We start from the raw sequence: 16,794 nt of genomic DNA, 5'->3' as shown, positions 1-16,794 counted from the left end.
CCAGTTGTGACCCAAAAACCAGAAAAAAAAAGAAACCAACAAAATCATGACATGAATTCATAGAGAATGGTTTTCAGTAGCTCAGACTTGTCTTAATAGTTCTCTCAAAGTGTGCTACTCTGAGTGAAGCAGGCTGACATTTCAGTTGAATCCAAGTTCCTTTCTCTGTTGATTCTTTAAAATATTTTAAATTTAAATCCAAGTTCCTTTATCTGTCTTGTTTTTATACTTTAAAATTCTCCGTCTTCCTCAGGAGCTCTTTGGAAATCCGCATGGATTTCGGGGGCAGCTTCGAGAAGGCCTTCAGTCGAGCCCAGACCTCCTTCTGGAAAGTGCTGTCAGGAAAGACTTGGGTCACGAGTCCTTGGTCGAAGGCTTCTCCTGCTGTCAACTTCTTCCCAAAAGTAAGCATCTCTGCAGCCTTGGCTGAGCCCATTATCTTGGGGAACAGGTAGGAGGAGCAGCCTTCCGGACTCTGGCCGAGGTGGCTCAAGGGGGTGTGGAAGGTCACCCCGTCAGTCGCGTACACCACGTCGAACAGCCGGAGAAGGGTGACAGAGATGCCCACCCTGACCCGTTGAGACGGCGACAAGGGGTTTTGGGAAATCTATGAAGCAGGCCACGAAGTCCCGCAGCAAGACGGCACTGTTCTTCACTTTCTCCTCGACCCTGCTCGGGGGGATGTCAGTGAAGTTCATGAGGTCATTCCCGCTGCAGTAATAGTCCCCGCTCCCTGTAAGAATGGTGATGGCCAAGTCATCGTCACCCGCGGCCTTCAGCGCCTGCATGATCTCCTGGTACATCTGAGTGGTGATGGCGTTCTTCTTGCTGGGCCGGTTCAGCGTGATCTTGGTGATGGCGCCATAGTACCAATGGGCTGGAGTGATAGCACAGCGGGTAGGGCGGTTGCCTTGCACGCAGCCAACATGGCCGACCCGAGTTCAATTCCTCTGCTCCTCTTGGAGAGCCCGGCAAGCTACCGAGAGTATTCGATATGCCAGACACAGTAACAACGAAGTCTCCAATGGAGATGTTACTGGGCCCACTCGAGCAAATCGATGATCAATGGGAGGGCCTTTCCTTTCCTTCTCTAAAATATTTATAATTTAATTAAAACTGTGATTTATGTTGTTATTGATAGTTGAGTTTTATACATATAATATTTCAACACTGATTCTACTGCTAGTGTAAACTCCCCTCCACTAGTGTTCCCAGAGTTCATCAGCCTCATTCTTCCTTCCACTCGCCTCTCTTCCCCCTCCCTACCCACTGCCTTCAATGATATAATACCACTGGCAAAAGGAACAAAAAATAAACAAATGGGAATACATCAAAGAGCTTCTGTATGGCAAAAGAGACACAGGATAAAACTAAAATATAGCTTATTGATGGGGAAAATGTTCACATGCAAACTATCAGATAAAAGTTGATATTCAGGTTACAAATATGACCTTTTTCTATTTTTTAAATTTTTTTATTAGTGAAACACCATGAGGTAAAGTTATAGACTTACACATTTTTGTGCTTGGGTTTCAGTTATACAATGATCAAGTACCCATCCCTCCACCAGTGCCTATTTTCCACCACCATGGATCTCTGCATCCCTCCCACCCCCTGTCCCCCCCAATCCCACCCTGCCTCTATGGCAGGGCATTCCTTCTTGTTCTCTCTCTCTTCTCTTGGGTCCTGTGTTTTGAATGAGTGGAATTGAATGGCAATCATGTTTGAGCTATAGTCTACTTTCAGTATGCTTCTCCCACCCTTCGAGGGTCCTCACAACACCCTTTATTTGGTGCTCTCTTCTCTATCTGAGCTTCCTTTTCCCCTAGCATGTGTGACTGGCCTCCAACTCATGGAGCAAAATTCCTGGTAGTAATCTCAGCTATGCCTGGGTGTTATTCTCCCATTTTGTTGCTTTATGTACCCCAGATGAATGCAATCTTTCTGTGTCTATCCCGCTCTTTCTGACTCATTTCGCTTAACATGATACTTTCCATGTAGTACAACTTATATGTAAATTTCATGACTTCATCTTTTCTGGAGCGATAGCACAGCGGTAGGGTGTTTGCCTTGCACGTAGTCAACATAGCTGACCCGAGTTCGATTCCTCCGCCCCTCTCGGAGAGCCCGGCAAGCTACTGAGAGTATCTCGCCTGCACGGCAGAGCCTAGCAAGCTCCCCGTGACATATTCCATATGCCAAACACAGTAACAACAAAGTCTCCAATGGAGACGTTACTGGGCCCGCTCGAGCAAATCGATAATCAACGGGAGGTCCTTTACATAGTACTCCATTGCGTAAATGTACCAAAACTTCTTTAATCAGTCATCTGTTCTTGGGCACTCAGGTTTTTTCCAGTTTTTGGCTATTGTAAAGAGTGCTGCAAAGAACAAACAAGTGCACATGTCACTTCGACTATATTTTTGCCTCTCTGGGATATATTCCCAGGAGTGGTATTGCTGGGTCAAATGGGAGCTCAGTTTCTAATTTTTTGAGAATCGTCCATACTGTTTTCCAAAAGGGTTGGACCAGTCGTCATTCCCACCAGCAGTGAAGGAGGGTTCCTTTCTCGCCACCTCCGCGCCAGCACCAGTTGCTTTTGTTCTTGTTGAACTTTTTATTATTGTTTTACTTCACCCATTTAAGGAAGCTGTTGTGACTCTTAGATTGCTGAATATGCTCAATATGAACAGTAATTCTCTTAGAGAAAATCTTTCCGATTACTTGTTTGTATAAGAGAACGCTAACAGTATTCTGGGTAACATTGTAGAGTCTTCCATTTATGCCATGGTAACATTTGTGGGGCACTGCTTTTTGGAGAGTTCACATTTACTTTATGACTGTAATATCACATTTCTTATAGATTGCATGTATGTGGCCAAAGGAGAAACTGTATGTTATCTAAAAGGTCTAAAGAACATATATGGGCGTCTCTCCTCTTTCCCTATATGTTGGTCATCTTTGCAATTTACTAGAAGATGGTGGTTCTGACTGAAAGGAAGTAGGCAGGGCTGTCTCTTTTTCCTTTTCTTTTCTTTCTTCTACTTTCCTTTCTTTTCTTCTTTTCTTTTGTTTCCAGATTTTATTTCATTAAAACATTATGAATTACCCAGTTATACATAGTTGGGTTTTTGGCATACAATGTTACCTCTATCAATTGAAATATCAAAAAAACTTCTGAACAATTTCTATGAATCAGTTATCACTTTATGTAAAAAGCAGACAGAAATAACACAAAGAAAGAGAATTACAGGATGATATCCCTGATGAATTAGAGAATTAGAAGTCAAGAGACTCTGCTTTGTTCTCTTCCGGGAGCTTGGTGTTCTAGTCTCTGGATCCTGGCCATTGATGGGTTACACGGCAGTTGATGGGTGTAACTGTCTAGCTACTGGAAGGCCTAGTCCCTAACCATGCAGGCTTGGAGATCTCAGCCCCAGGTCCCGCACACCTGGGTTCCTCTGCTGGTTCCTTTATGTGTGAGGTTCACCCAAGCATGTGGAGAGTAGTCTCAGAATGGTTTTGGCTGGGTCCCGGAGGTCTTCAGCTGTCGGGCCCTGGTGAGTACAGTGAGGAATGAGGGAAGGAGACCCTGCTTTCTTTGCTTCCGGGAGCTTGGTGTTCTAGTCACTGGATCCTGGCTACTAAGAGTATCACACCAGCACATGTGCCCAAATAGGAACACCTGTAAAGTTTGTGTTTTCAGACTACTGAGAATATCCCACCTAGAGCCTGGCAAGCTATCTGTGGTGTAATCGATATGCCAAATCCAGTAAATGCAATGATCTCATTCCCCTGACCATGAATATAGCAGCATTAAGAAAGATGTGAAAGGAGAGGCTGATAAAATCTCAAGACCGAACTAGGCAGCCAAAACAAAGAAAGACAAAAATGACAGTCTTTATTTTCAATGCATGTATGCTGGCACCTGATACATCCATCGGGGACCTGATGGTACAAGCATGAAAGATCAAGTAGGACATCATTGGTCTAACCAAAACAAGATGGCATCAATCACATCACGCCGTTTTCGACACTGGAAAAAAACTGTTCCTTAGAACATGTGACAAAAGAGGCATTGGTGGTGTCAGTTTTCTTGTCAACACGTACTTAGCCATGAGCATTGATTCATTTGAATACCTAACAACCCAAATCGGATGATTACACTTGAATAGATGTGGCTCACTGCTGGCAGTTTCTATCTTTATTGTCTACGCAACAAAATCCAATTATGGTGAAAGAGAAATTGAGAACTTCTACATGGAGCTGGGGAAGTTCTATAAAGAAGACCACACCTTCTACAAGATCATTATGGGTGATTTTAATGCCAAGATCGAATACTTGGCATTAAAATCACCCATAATTTGGTATTCGATATGCCAAAACCAGTAACTACAACTGGTCTCATTCACCTGACCCTGAAGGCTTCACCGACATGGCAGCACTGAGAAGGATGAGAAAGGAGAGGCCGACAAAATCTCAAGGCCGACCTAGGCTGCCACAACGAAGGAAGACAAAAATGATCGTCTGTATTTTCAATGCACGTACGCTAGCATCAGATGCATCCATCGAGGACCTGATGGTACAAGCGCGAATGATCAAGTACGACATCATTGGTCTGACCGAGACAAGAAGGCACGAATCTCACCATGCCGTTTTCGACACTGGAGAAGAATTGTTCCTCGGAACATGCGATAAAAGAGGTGTTGGAGGCGTCGGTGTCCTTGTCAACACAAACTTGGCCAAGAGCATTGATTCATTCGAATGCCTAACAACCCAAATCGGACGTTTACATTTGAATAGATGTGGCTCACTGCCTGCAGTTTCTATCTTCGTTGTCTACGCACCAACATCTCATTATGATGAAAGAGAAATCGAGAAGTTCTACATGGAGCTAGAGAAGTTCTATAAAGAAGACCACACCTTCTACAAGATCATTGTGGGTGATTTTAATGCCAAGATAGGACCGAGAAGATCAGCTGAAGAAATTCACATCGGGACCCATGGCCTAGAATGGAACGAACAGGGTGAGAGACTGTCTGAGTTCATCATGTCAACCAAGACCATTCATGGTAACTCACAGTTCCAGAAGGCAGAATCTAAACGATGGACATGGGAGTCTCCCGGTGGACGATTCCACAACGAAATAGACCACATCATATTTAATCGACGGTTTTGCTTGACTGATGTCGCTGTTGTGCCAAAATTTTGAACAGGATCCGACCACCGTCTCCTTCGTGCAAAATTCTACTTCACAGAGCGGGGAGAAAGGGCTGCAAAGTTCAAAAAGAGAACTCCCAGAATGACCACCAACTGGGAACTCTTTGGTATTATTGCGGCAACATGGGAAGATGCCATTGTTGACAACATTGACGAGGAATACGATCGACTGGTTCAGCATCTCCATGAATGTGCGAGGAATGCCAAGAGAGAGATAGCCACGAAAAGTCGCCTATCTTCGAAAACTCTTGAGCTAATTCGCCAGCGTGGTTTGGCGCATGCCTCAGGCAACCGCAAGCTAACCTCCGAGCTTGCAAAGCAGTGCAGAGATGCGATCAAGGAAGACCTCAAAGAGAGAAGAGCAGAAGTACTGGTAGATGCGGCAGAAGCCGGGAAAAGTATTCGTAGCGCCCGCCTGTCCTTCGCCAAGTATAAGACCAAGATGACTGCCCTCCGACGTCCTGATGGATCCATCACAGCCTCCAGAACGGCAATGGAGAAGATTATCCATGACTTCTACTCAAATCTCTTCGATAGCCATGTCCACTTGCCGACATACCAAATTCCACAGGATGGGTACGTTGTTCCTAACGTTCTCCCTTCCGAAATCCGACACGCCATTTCGTTGGTAAAGAAGCAAACAGCACCCGGCCCAGACAAGGTCAGACCTGAACACCTGAAGAACCTGCCGTCAGTACTCATCAATACACTGGCTCGACTCTTCACTCGCTACCTGTCTGAATGCAAGGTTCCGTCCCAATGGAAAACCAGCAGGACCATACTACTGTTCAAGAAGGGAGACATCCATGACATTGGCAACTATCACCCGATCTGCCTATTGTCTGTCATCTACAAGCTGTTCACTCGAGTCATCCTGAATAGGATTGGCAGAACACTAGATGAAGGACAACCATGCGAGCAAGCAGGGTTCCGCAAAGGATTCAGCACCATCGACCATATCCACACGGTAACCAAGCTCATTGAGGTTTCTCGGGAGTTCAAGATGCCGCTCTGCTTAACGTTCATTGATTTAAAGAAGGCCTTTGATTCTGTTGAGATGGAAGTGGTCATTGAAGCCCTAGCCAATCAGGGCATTCAAGCCCAATATATCAGGATCCTCCGTGAGCTGTATTGCGGATTCACTACCAGGATCTCACCATTCTACAAAGAAGTGATCGTTGATGTCAAGAGAGGGGTGCGGCAGGGTGATACCATTTCACCAAAACTCTTCAGTGCCACCCTCGAGAACATCATGCGACGACTGGAATGGGAAGGAATGGGAGTGAAGATAGATGGTCGGCAACTACACCACCTCCGCTTTGCTGATGACATTGTTTTAATAACACCAAACATCAGCCAAGCGGCACAAATGCTGGCCGACTTTGACCGTGAGTGTGGAAAGGTAGGACTACAGCTGAATCTTACGAAGACAATGTTTATGAGAAACAGCCTTGTTCCTGACGCCCCATTCGCTCTCAATGGAACGACCATCTCCGAATGCAACAGCTATGTGTACCTAGGTCGAGAGGTCAACATGAGAAATGACCTGGCACCCGAGCTGCGCAGGAGGAAGAGAGCGGCTTGGAACGCCTTCAAGAACGTCGAAGAAATAGCTAAGAGGACGAAGAACCTCCGGCTCTGGGCACATCTCTTTGATTCCACTGTTCTTCCTGCATTAACATATGCCTCAGAGACCTGGGCCCTACGCAAACAAGATGAGAACGCCATTCAGGTCTCCTAAAGAAGAATAGAAAGAGCTATGCTTGGAATATCACGTTTCACTCAAATGAGAGAACGAATCCGGAGTTCTGACATCCGTCGACGATCAAGGATCAGGGACGCTGTCTCATATGCCAAGGTGTCGAAAATCAGATGGGCTGGTCACGTAATGAGATTTAAAGACGACCGTTGGACTAGAGCTGTTACTGATTGGATTCCACGGGATGTCAAGAGACCGCGTGGCCGCCCACCTACCAGATGGTCAGACTTCTTTGTCAAGGTCATGAGCGATCGGTTTGAGGCCCTCCATGTTCCCGGAGCGAAGAGATGCCATTGGGCTACACTAGCACGCGACAGGGACAAATGGAGACGTTACTGGCGCCCGCTCGAGCAAATCGACGACTAACGGGAAGTTAAGTGATTAAGTGATTAATGCCAAGATAGGACTGAGAAGATCAGCTGAAGAACTCCACATCAGGACTCATGGCCTAGAATGGAATGAACAGAGTGACAGACTGTCTGAGTTCATCATGTTGAACAAGACTATCCGTAGGAACTCACAGTTCCAGAAGGCCAAATCTAAATGTTGGACATGGGAGTCTCCCGTTGTAGATGGCTCTACAACGAAATTGACCACATCATATTCAATCGACGGTTTGCCTGACTGATGTTGCTGTTATCCCATAATTCCAAACGGGATCAGACCTCCATCTCCTATGTGCAAAATTCTACTTCACAGACTGGGGAGAAAGGAACGCAAAGTTTTAGAAAAGAACTCCCATAATGAATGCCACCAGGGAGCTCTTTGGCTCTGTTGCAGCAACATGGGAAGATGCCGTCGTTGACAACATTGATGAGGAATATGAGCAACTGGTTCAGCACCTCCATGATTGTGCGAGGAACGCCAAGAGAGAGACAACCACCCAAAAATAAAACACCTATATTTGAAAACTCTTACGTTTATTCGCCAACGTGGCTTGGTGCATGCCTCAGGAAACCGCAAGGAAATGTCTGAGCTCGCAAAGCAGTGCTCCCAAAGCAGCACTACCAGGATCTCACCATTCTACAAAGAAGTGATCATCGATGTCAAGAGAGGGGTTAGGCAGGGTAATACCATTTCACTGAAACTCTTCAGTGCCACCCTCGAGAACATCATGTGATGACTGGAATGGGAAGGAATGGGAGTGAAGATAGATAGTCGATAAATAGATAGATACACAACTTTTGCTTTGCTGATGACATCATTATAATAACACCAAACATCAGTCAAGCAGAACAAATGCTGACGGACTTCGACCGTGAGTGTGGAAACGTAGGATTACAGGTGAATCTAACAAAGACAATGTTCATGAGAAACAGTTTTTTTCCTGATGTTCCATTCACTCTCAACGGAATAACCATCTCCAAATGCAACATTTATGTATACCTAGTTCGAGAAGTCAACAAAATCAATTACCTGGCACCTGAGCTGCGCAGAGGAAGAGAGCAGCTTGGAATGACTTCAAGAGCATCGAACAAATAACTAAGAGAATAAAGAACCTCCAGCTCCAAACACATCTCTTTGATTCCACTGTTCATCCTGCATTAACATAAGCCTCAGAGACCTGGGCTCTACGAAAACAAGGTGAGAATGCTATTCGGGTCTCTCAAAGAGAATTGAAAGAGCTATGCTTAGAATATCCCATTTAACTCAAATGAGAGAAAGAATCTGGAGTTCCAAGCTCTGTCAACATTCAAGAATCAGGGATGCTGTCTCATTTGCCAAGGCATCAAAAATCAGATGGGCTGGACATGTAATGAGGTTTACAGAAAACCACTGGACTAGAGCCATTACAGACTAGATTCCACGGGACGTCGAAAAACCACGCAGCCGCCCACCTACGAGATGGTCAGACTTCTTTGTCAAGACCCTAAGCAATCGGTTTGAGGCTTTTCATGTTCCTAAAATGAGCAGATGCCATTGGGCTACGCTAGAATGTAACAGAGATGAATGGAGACATTACTGGGGCCTGCTTGAGCAAATCAATGAGTAATGGGATATCAAGTGATCAAGTAATGCCTGATGAACACAGACACAAAGATCCTCAACAAACTATGAGCAAATAGAATCGAACAATTCATCAAAAAGATCATATACCATGACCAGTGGGTTTTATACTGGGGATGCAAGGATGGTTTAGCATTCGGAAATCAAACAATATAATCCACCATATCAACAAAAGAAAAGATAAAAACCATATCATCATATCAATAGATGTAAAGAAGGCATTTGACAAGATCCAGCACCCATTTATGATGAAAATCTTTTCCAAAATGTGTATTGAGGGGACTTTCCTCATTATAGTTAAAGGCATCTAACAAATTCCTACAGCAAACATCATCCTCAATGGGAAAGAACTTAGAGCCTTCCATCTAAGATCAGGGATGAGACAAGGATGTCCTCTCTCTCTCTCTACTGTTTAATATAGCACTGGAATTACTTGGAATAGCAATTAGGCAAGAAAAATATATTAAGTGCATTCACGTCGGAAAGGAAGAAATCAAGCTCTCACTATTTGCAGATAATATGATGCTATACTTAGAGAACCCTAAAATCTCTACCAAGAAACTCCGAGAAACAATAGCCTTGCATAGTATAGTTTTAAACTACAAAATCAATACCCCAAAACTCATGGCTTTCCTATACGCAACTCGTGAGAGAGAAGAATGTGAGATGAAAAAAACAATTTTGTTCACAACTGTGTCCCATAAAATCAAGTACCTAGAAAACAGCTTAACTAAAGAAGTGAAGGACTTGTATAAAGAGAACTGCACAATGCTACATCAGGAAATATAATAGGACACGAGAAAATGAAAAGATACCCCCTGCTCATGATAGGGAGAATTAACATTTTCAAAATGGCAATACTTCTCAAAGCATTGTACAAATTCAGTGTGATCCCTATAATGATACCTGTGACATTCTTTAAAGAAATGGAGCAAACACTCCTGAAATTTACATGGAAACATAAACCCCCATGAATAGCTAAAGCAATTCTTGGGAAAAAGAAAATGGGAGGGATAAACTTCCCTACTACTAAGCAGTAATAATTAAAGCAGTATGGTACTGGATCAAAGGCAGAGTTGCAGACCAATGGAACAAGGTTGGATATATTGACATCTCCGACCAAACATATGATCATCTAATCTTTCACAAGGGAGCAAGAATTGTGACGTGGAGCAAGGACAGCCTCTTTACCAAATTGTGTTGGCAAAACTGGACAGCTAAAGGCAAAAAAATGGCCTCAGATTTCTGCCTAACACCATATGCAAAAGAAGGATTAAAATGGATTAAAGATCTCAACATCAGACCGGAATTCATAAGGTACATTGGAGACAAAGTTGACAAAACCCTCTATGACACTGAAGCTAACGGTATCTTCAAAGATGTGACGACCTTGGCCAAGCAAGTGAAAACAGAGATAGACAAATGGGACTATCTTAAACTAAGAAGCTTCTGCAGCTCCAAAGAAACAGTGACCAAAATACAAAGACAGTCTACTGAATGGGAAAGTATATTTGCCCAATATCCATCCAACAAGGGGTTGATATCAAGGACATATAAATTACTGGTTGAACTCCACAAGAAGAAAACCTCCATCCCCATAAAAATATAGGGCAACAATATGAACAGAAACTTTCTCAATGAAGAAATATGAATGGCAAAAAGGCACTTGAGAACATGCTCTACATCATCTGGGAGATGCAGATCAAAACAAGAATGAGTTATCATTTCACACCACAGAGACTGGCCCACATCTGAAAGAACAAAAGCAATTGGTGTTGGTGCGGATGTGGAGATAAAGGGACACTCCTTCATTGCTGGTGGGAATGCCGACTGGTTCAGCCCTTTTGGAAAAAAGTATGGACTATTCTCAAAAAAATTAAAAATTGAGCTCCTATGAGACCCAGCAATACCACTCCTGGGAATATATCCTAGAGAATCAAAAAAAGTATAGTCATAGTGATATCTGCACTTGTTTGTTCGTGTAGCAATGTTCACAATAGCCAGAATATGGAAAATACCCGAGAACAGACGACTGGTTAAAGAAACGTTGGTACATCTACACAATGGATTACTATGTAGCCATTAGAAAAGATGAATTCACGAAATTTACATACAAGTGGAAGTACACGGAAAGTATCATGCTAAGCGAAATAAGTCAGAAAGAGAGGGAGAGACGTAGAAGCATTGCATTCATCTGGGGAACATAAAGTAATAGAATAGGAGACTAACACCCAAGAGTAGCCGAAATTAGTAAGGAGGTTCACCCCATGGCTTGGAGGCCAGCCACACATGCTAGGGGGAAAGGCCGCTCAGATAGAGAAGGGAGCAACAAATAAAGGTGTTGGGAAGATCCTCCCAGGTTGGGAGATACATGCTTAAAGTAGACTATAGACCGAACATGATTGCCACTCAATGTAAACCATAGTACCCAAAAGGAGAGAGAGAGAGATCAAAAGGGAATACCCTGCCACATAGGCAGGGTGGATAGGGATATTTTTGGTGGGTGGGAGGGATACTGGGATCAGCGGTGGTGGAAAATGGGCACTGGTGGAGGGATGGGTACTTGATTATTGTATATTTGAAACCCAAGCACAAAACTTTGTGAGTCTCCAACTGTACCTCATGGTGTTTCACTAATAAAAATAAAAAAATAGGTTAATGTAGTAGATGGATATGGACATTTTGGACAGGAACTGAGTGTTGAAAATAGGTACAAGGATAACCCTTATAGTATTGCAAACCATAAGGCCTAAACGTGGAGAGAGAGACAGAGTGAGAGATAGAGAGACAGAGAGAAAGAGAGGGAGAAAGAGAGAGAATAATGCCTGAGTAGTGTCTGTCATAGAGGCAGGTGTTGGGGGTTCGGGAAGGAAACTAGTGTCATTGGTAGTTTTAAATGTACACTGGTGAAGGGATCAGTGTTGGAAATTTATATGACCGAAATCCAATCATGAACAACTTTGTAATTGTATCTCATTGTGATTCACTACAACAAGTATATTTTTAAAAAGATTAGCTAAATATTTATGTTTCTATAATTTACACTTACTTTCACAAAATTTGCATTTTTCTGTGCCAAATCACTATTTTATTTTTGTCTCTTCCTCTCTCTTTTTCTCACCTGTCTTTAAATCTAGCTCCTCTCTCATTCTTCCTTATTTTCAATGTAATCAACTTTTTAAAAGAAGTTTTGGAAGGACAGAGCTCCATGGGACTGGCAGGACACAGGGAGGAGACAATCCCACTTCCCAGTTAGAGTTGCAAGGATCTAAAACCTCAAATTACAGGTCAAGTCCGGTGGGAGTAGCTTCTGGAGCTGAAACTGCATTAATCTCCCCTTCCATATCCCATGACAATCATAAGTTAGCCTCTTATGTGAAACTTTCACTGGGGCAGCCTGATCACCGAACACATTAGGCAAATAATTCATTAGTCCCTACCTCAATTAATACCACACCAAAAGCACAATAGTAATGGTGAGCATGGTTCCAGTGGCAAAGCAATGCAGAAAAACACAGGCTTAGTGAGTAAAGAAGCTAGGCCAGATGGCCCAACTTGTAAAAGTGAATTATGTAACCTCTCTGACCAGGAATGTAGAAGGGAGCTATTAAGGATGCACAGGGAGCTAAAAGAAACATTGGAATGTACTCCCAATAAAATACAATCGGATTCAAGAGCAGAAATGAGGAAAATGCAAACAAAATTACAAACAGAAATGAAAGATCTGAAAAACTTGGTAGGTGAAATGAAAAATTCAGTGGAAAGCCTCAGCAGCAGAGTAAGTTTCTGAAGACTGAATTAGTGAGTTTCAAGATGAGGTGCGGAGACTCTACAAAACTGTAGAAAATAGAAAAGAGCCTCAAAATAAACTAACAGATTTCAAAAGAAAATCAGGATGAAGCCAAAAGGAACAACATAATAATCATTGGAGTCCCAGAGGGACAGGAAGAAAACCCTGATGAAGAAGAAACTCAAAAACATAATTGCTGAGATGTTTCCAGAGCTAATGAACACATGCGACCAGATTCAGGAGGCCCTAAGAGTACCAGCTAGAAGAAATACAAACAAAAATACTCCAAGAAAATCGTTATCAGGATGATGAAAACCATAGACAGAGATAAAATCCTGAGAGCAGCAAGATCAAAGAAGGAACTTGCTTTTAAAGGAGCATATACCAGCTCATCCTTCACGCCCTACCAAGGTCATGAGTTGCCCACAAGAGGTTCTCTGGCATGGCCATGGCTCCAGAGGCAAAAGGACTTAGTCCAGAGCCCAGCAGCTTGCAGAAGAAAAGTGAATGAACCATGCGTTAAACTACGGAGCCATGCCTCCCCAGGAGGGAAAGCGTGTTGCTCCCTTCGGCCTTTTTCCCCCCTGGCAGCAAGGTGGCTGCTGCCTTAGAGCTTATAGGAAAGCCAGATACAAGCCGGCGGTGATGGGGCAACTGCAGTCTCATGGGAAGGGGGGTGGTACCGGCTCATCCTTCACGCCCTACTGAGGTCACAAGTTACTCCCCATGAGTGGCTCTCTGGCACGGCCATAACACCAGACACACAGAAACCAATCTCGTAATTATCTGGCTCTTTGCATAAATCCAAAATGGGGGCTGCATGACATTATATGATTCTCATAACCAACTGTAGAAAACAAAATATTTCACAATGCCTTTTAAGCAATTCGGATTGTTTGGGGGGGGATTCTAAACAATAATGGTGCATCTTTTGTCGAAATAATGAATGTAATCAATGTAGCGAAGAGTTAAGTAGAAATCATCTGCCTCACCGACATTTGGATGGGTGGGAGGGGAGGTTTACTGGGGTTCTTAGAGGTGATAAATGAGTACTTGTAAAGGGAAAACTGTTGGATCATTGTATGACCGAGACTTAAACCTGAAGGCTTAGTAACTTTTCCCACAGTGATTCAATAAATAAATATAAAAAGAAAAAATTTTAAAAATTAAGGTGGAGTTCATGCCCAATTCAATCAGCTAAACAGTGGCTGAATAAATAGCAGTACTCCTACAAAAAAATAAAGGAGCATATTAGTGCAATAAATGCCTCACCAATTATACTTTGCCCAGCTAAACTCTCCTTCATATCGGAAGTAATGACATACAACTTCACAGACAAACAACACTTCAGGAACTTCATAGACTCAAAACAATATTTATAAGAAAAACTAAATGGGATGCTTTAAGACAAGATAAGCCCCTCAAATACAACAAACTTCAGCAGAAAGATGGGAATAAAACACTTAACAATAATTTCTCTCAATGTCAATGGGCTAAACACACCAATTTAAAAACAGAATGGCAGGAATGATAAAAAAAAATTGAACCCAATATTCTGCTGCCTGAAGAAACACATCTGAACAGTCAGAGCAAATAGATTCGAAATATAAGGCTGGAAAACAATTCTAAAAGCAAACAACTCCCTCAAAATAACTGGAGTGGCCATAATGGTATCATATCAATGCTGAATCACATTCTTCTTAAGTAAGCATGGACATTCTCCAAATTAGACCACAAACTGGATCACAAAATATACCTTCATTAAATTAAGAATATAGAGATTGTATCAGTGATATTTCAGAAAATAGAAATGAATGCAACATACAAACAGATTTCAGACATTGATTTCAGACCTCTTCAGACCTTGAAAAGGTCACAAGAGACAGTGAAGTTCTTTTCTTAATGATCAAGGGATCTATACATCAGGAAGAACTCACAGTCATAAGAGTATATGCACCTAATAATGGACAAGCAAAATACTTAAAACAACTGCTCTTGGACTTGAGGAAAAACATTGATAGCAACAAAGTACTAGTTGGAGTTTTCAATACCACTTTATAACCTCTCAATAGTTCAACCAGACTCCATCTCAGCAAGGATATACTTTATCTGAGGGAAAAATTGGAAGAAAGGGATTCAGTCGATTATATATAGGGCATTTCATCCCCCAAAAGCTGAATACACAGTCTTCTCAAGTGCACATGGTCCATTCTCCAAGATAGACAACATGCTGAGGCACAAAACATACCTCCATAAAATTAAGAATAGAGAGATTGTGTCAACAAACTTTTCAGACCATGATGCAATGAAAACTGAAGTGAATCACACATAAAAATGGAAAATCAAATCAAATAGCTGGAAATTAAACGACTCACTACTGAACAACAAGTGGCTTAGAAAGGAAATCAAAGAGAAAAGCAAAGGATTCTTGGAAATAAATGAGAATGAAGACATGAGTTACCAGAACTTATGGGACATGGCAAAAGTTGTATTTAGAGTAAATTTTACAAAGTGACAAAATACAGAGAGAGCTCTCAAATGGGAAAGAATATTCACCAAATACCCATGTGATAAGGGGTTAATATCCAGGATATACAAGACACTAGTAGAATTGTACATGAAAAACAACTCCAACTCCATCAAAAATGTGAAGAAACGAACAAAAGCTTCCTCAAAAATTAAATACAAATGGCCAATAGGCACATGAAAAATACCTTCATCACTAATCATCAAGGAGATGGAAATCAAACCAACAATAAGATATCATCTCACACCACAGAGACTGGCACATTTCGAAAAGAACAAGAACAATCAGTGCTGGCGTGGATGGGAGGAAAAAGGGACTCTCTTTCATTGTTGGTGGGAATGCTGACTGGCCAAGCCTTTCCGGAAAATAATATGGGCATTGATCAAAAACCTAGAAATTGAGTTTGAATACCCCTGCAATTCTACTTCTGGGAATATATTCCGCATTTGCAAAAAATCACAGTAGAAATTACATCTGCACCTATATCTTTGCAGCATTGTTCACAATAGCAGAATTTGGAAACAACACGAGTTCCTGAACAGATGATTGGTTAAAGAAATTAGGGAGTATCTACACTATGGAATACTGTGTATCTTGGGAAAGATGAGGTCATGAATCTTGCTTATAAGTGGATGGACATGAAGAGTATCATGCTAAATGAAATGATTCAGAAAAAGAGGGACAGTCATAGAATGACTGCACTCATTTGTGGAAAATAAAATATAATCATGTGAGACTAACACCCAAGGACAGTACTGACAAGGGCCAGCAAGATTACTTCAGTGTTGTAAACCTGCCTCATGAGGTGGGGGAGAAAGCAATTGGGATAAAGAAGCCATCACTAAGTCAATGACAGTTATAGGGATTGCTTGGGATGAGAGATGTGTGCTGAAAGTAGATAAAGGACCAAACATGATTTCTGTATTGCAAACGACAATGTCTCAAAGTAGAGAGAAATTAACAAGGCAATTGTATCCCATAGAGGCAAGGGGTGGGGTAAGGTAGGGTGGTGGGAGGGATACTGGGGAAATTGGTGGTGGAAAATGTACACTGGTGGAAGAATGGGTGTTTGATCATTTTAGGTCTGAAACTCAATCATGAAAATTTTATAACTGTATCCCACGGAGATTCAAGAATAAGAAAAATGGAAAGCAGTTTTATTTTATTTACATAAGTTAAATCTGGCAGAACCTGGTAAGCTACCCGTGGCATATTTGATATGTTAAAAACAATAAAAGGTCTCATTCCCCTGAGTCAGGAGCCAAGACTACTCTATGAGATGTTGAATTACTGATCCCCCTTGGTGGGGCCCACACAGACCCTGAGAGCTTCCTCCTTAGAGGCCTCCCAGGACCCTCTCACCCTAACAGATATTTGTCTGGTGACCATGAATAGGCAGGCAGATACTTGCGTAAATCTGGACTTATCTATAGATATCTCCAGGTTGCAGCTACTGCCATAAGACTCTTTGATGTACAGATGTTTTACCTA

General features: G+C 42.4%; 1 pseudogene; it reads right to left on the bottom strand.

The window, feature by feature from the left end:
• Positions 1 to 223: 223 nt before the first annotated feature.
• On the bottom strand, positions 224 to 12,135 carry LOC130035906 (enoyl-CoA delta isomerase 2-like; annotated as a pseudogene).
• Positions 12,136 to 16,794: the final 4,659 nt, after the last annotated feature.

This window comes from Sorex fumeus, unplaced genomic scaffold (genome assembly GCF_029834395.1).
Source record: "Sorex fumeus unplaced genomic scaffold, SorFum_2.1 ptg000063l, whole genome shotgun sequence".
Classification (NCBI taxonomy): Eukaryota; Metazoa; Chordata; class Mammalia; order Eulipotyphla; family Soricidae; genus Sorex; species Sorex fumeus.
Note: the sequence above shows the minus strand (reverse complement) of the source record. Positions and strands in the feature narration are given on the sequence as shown.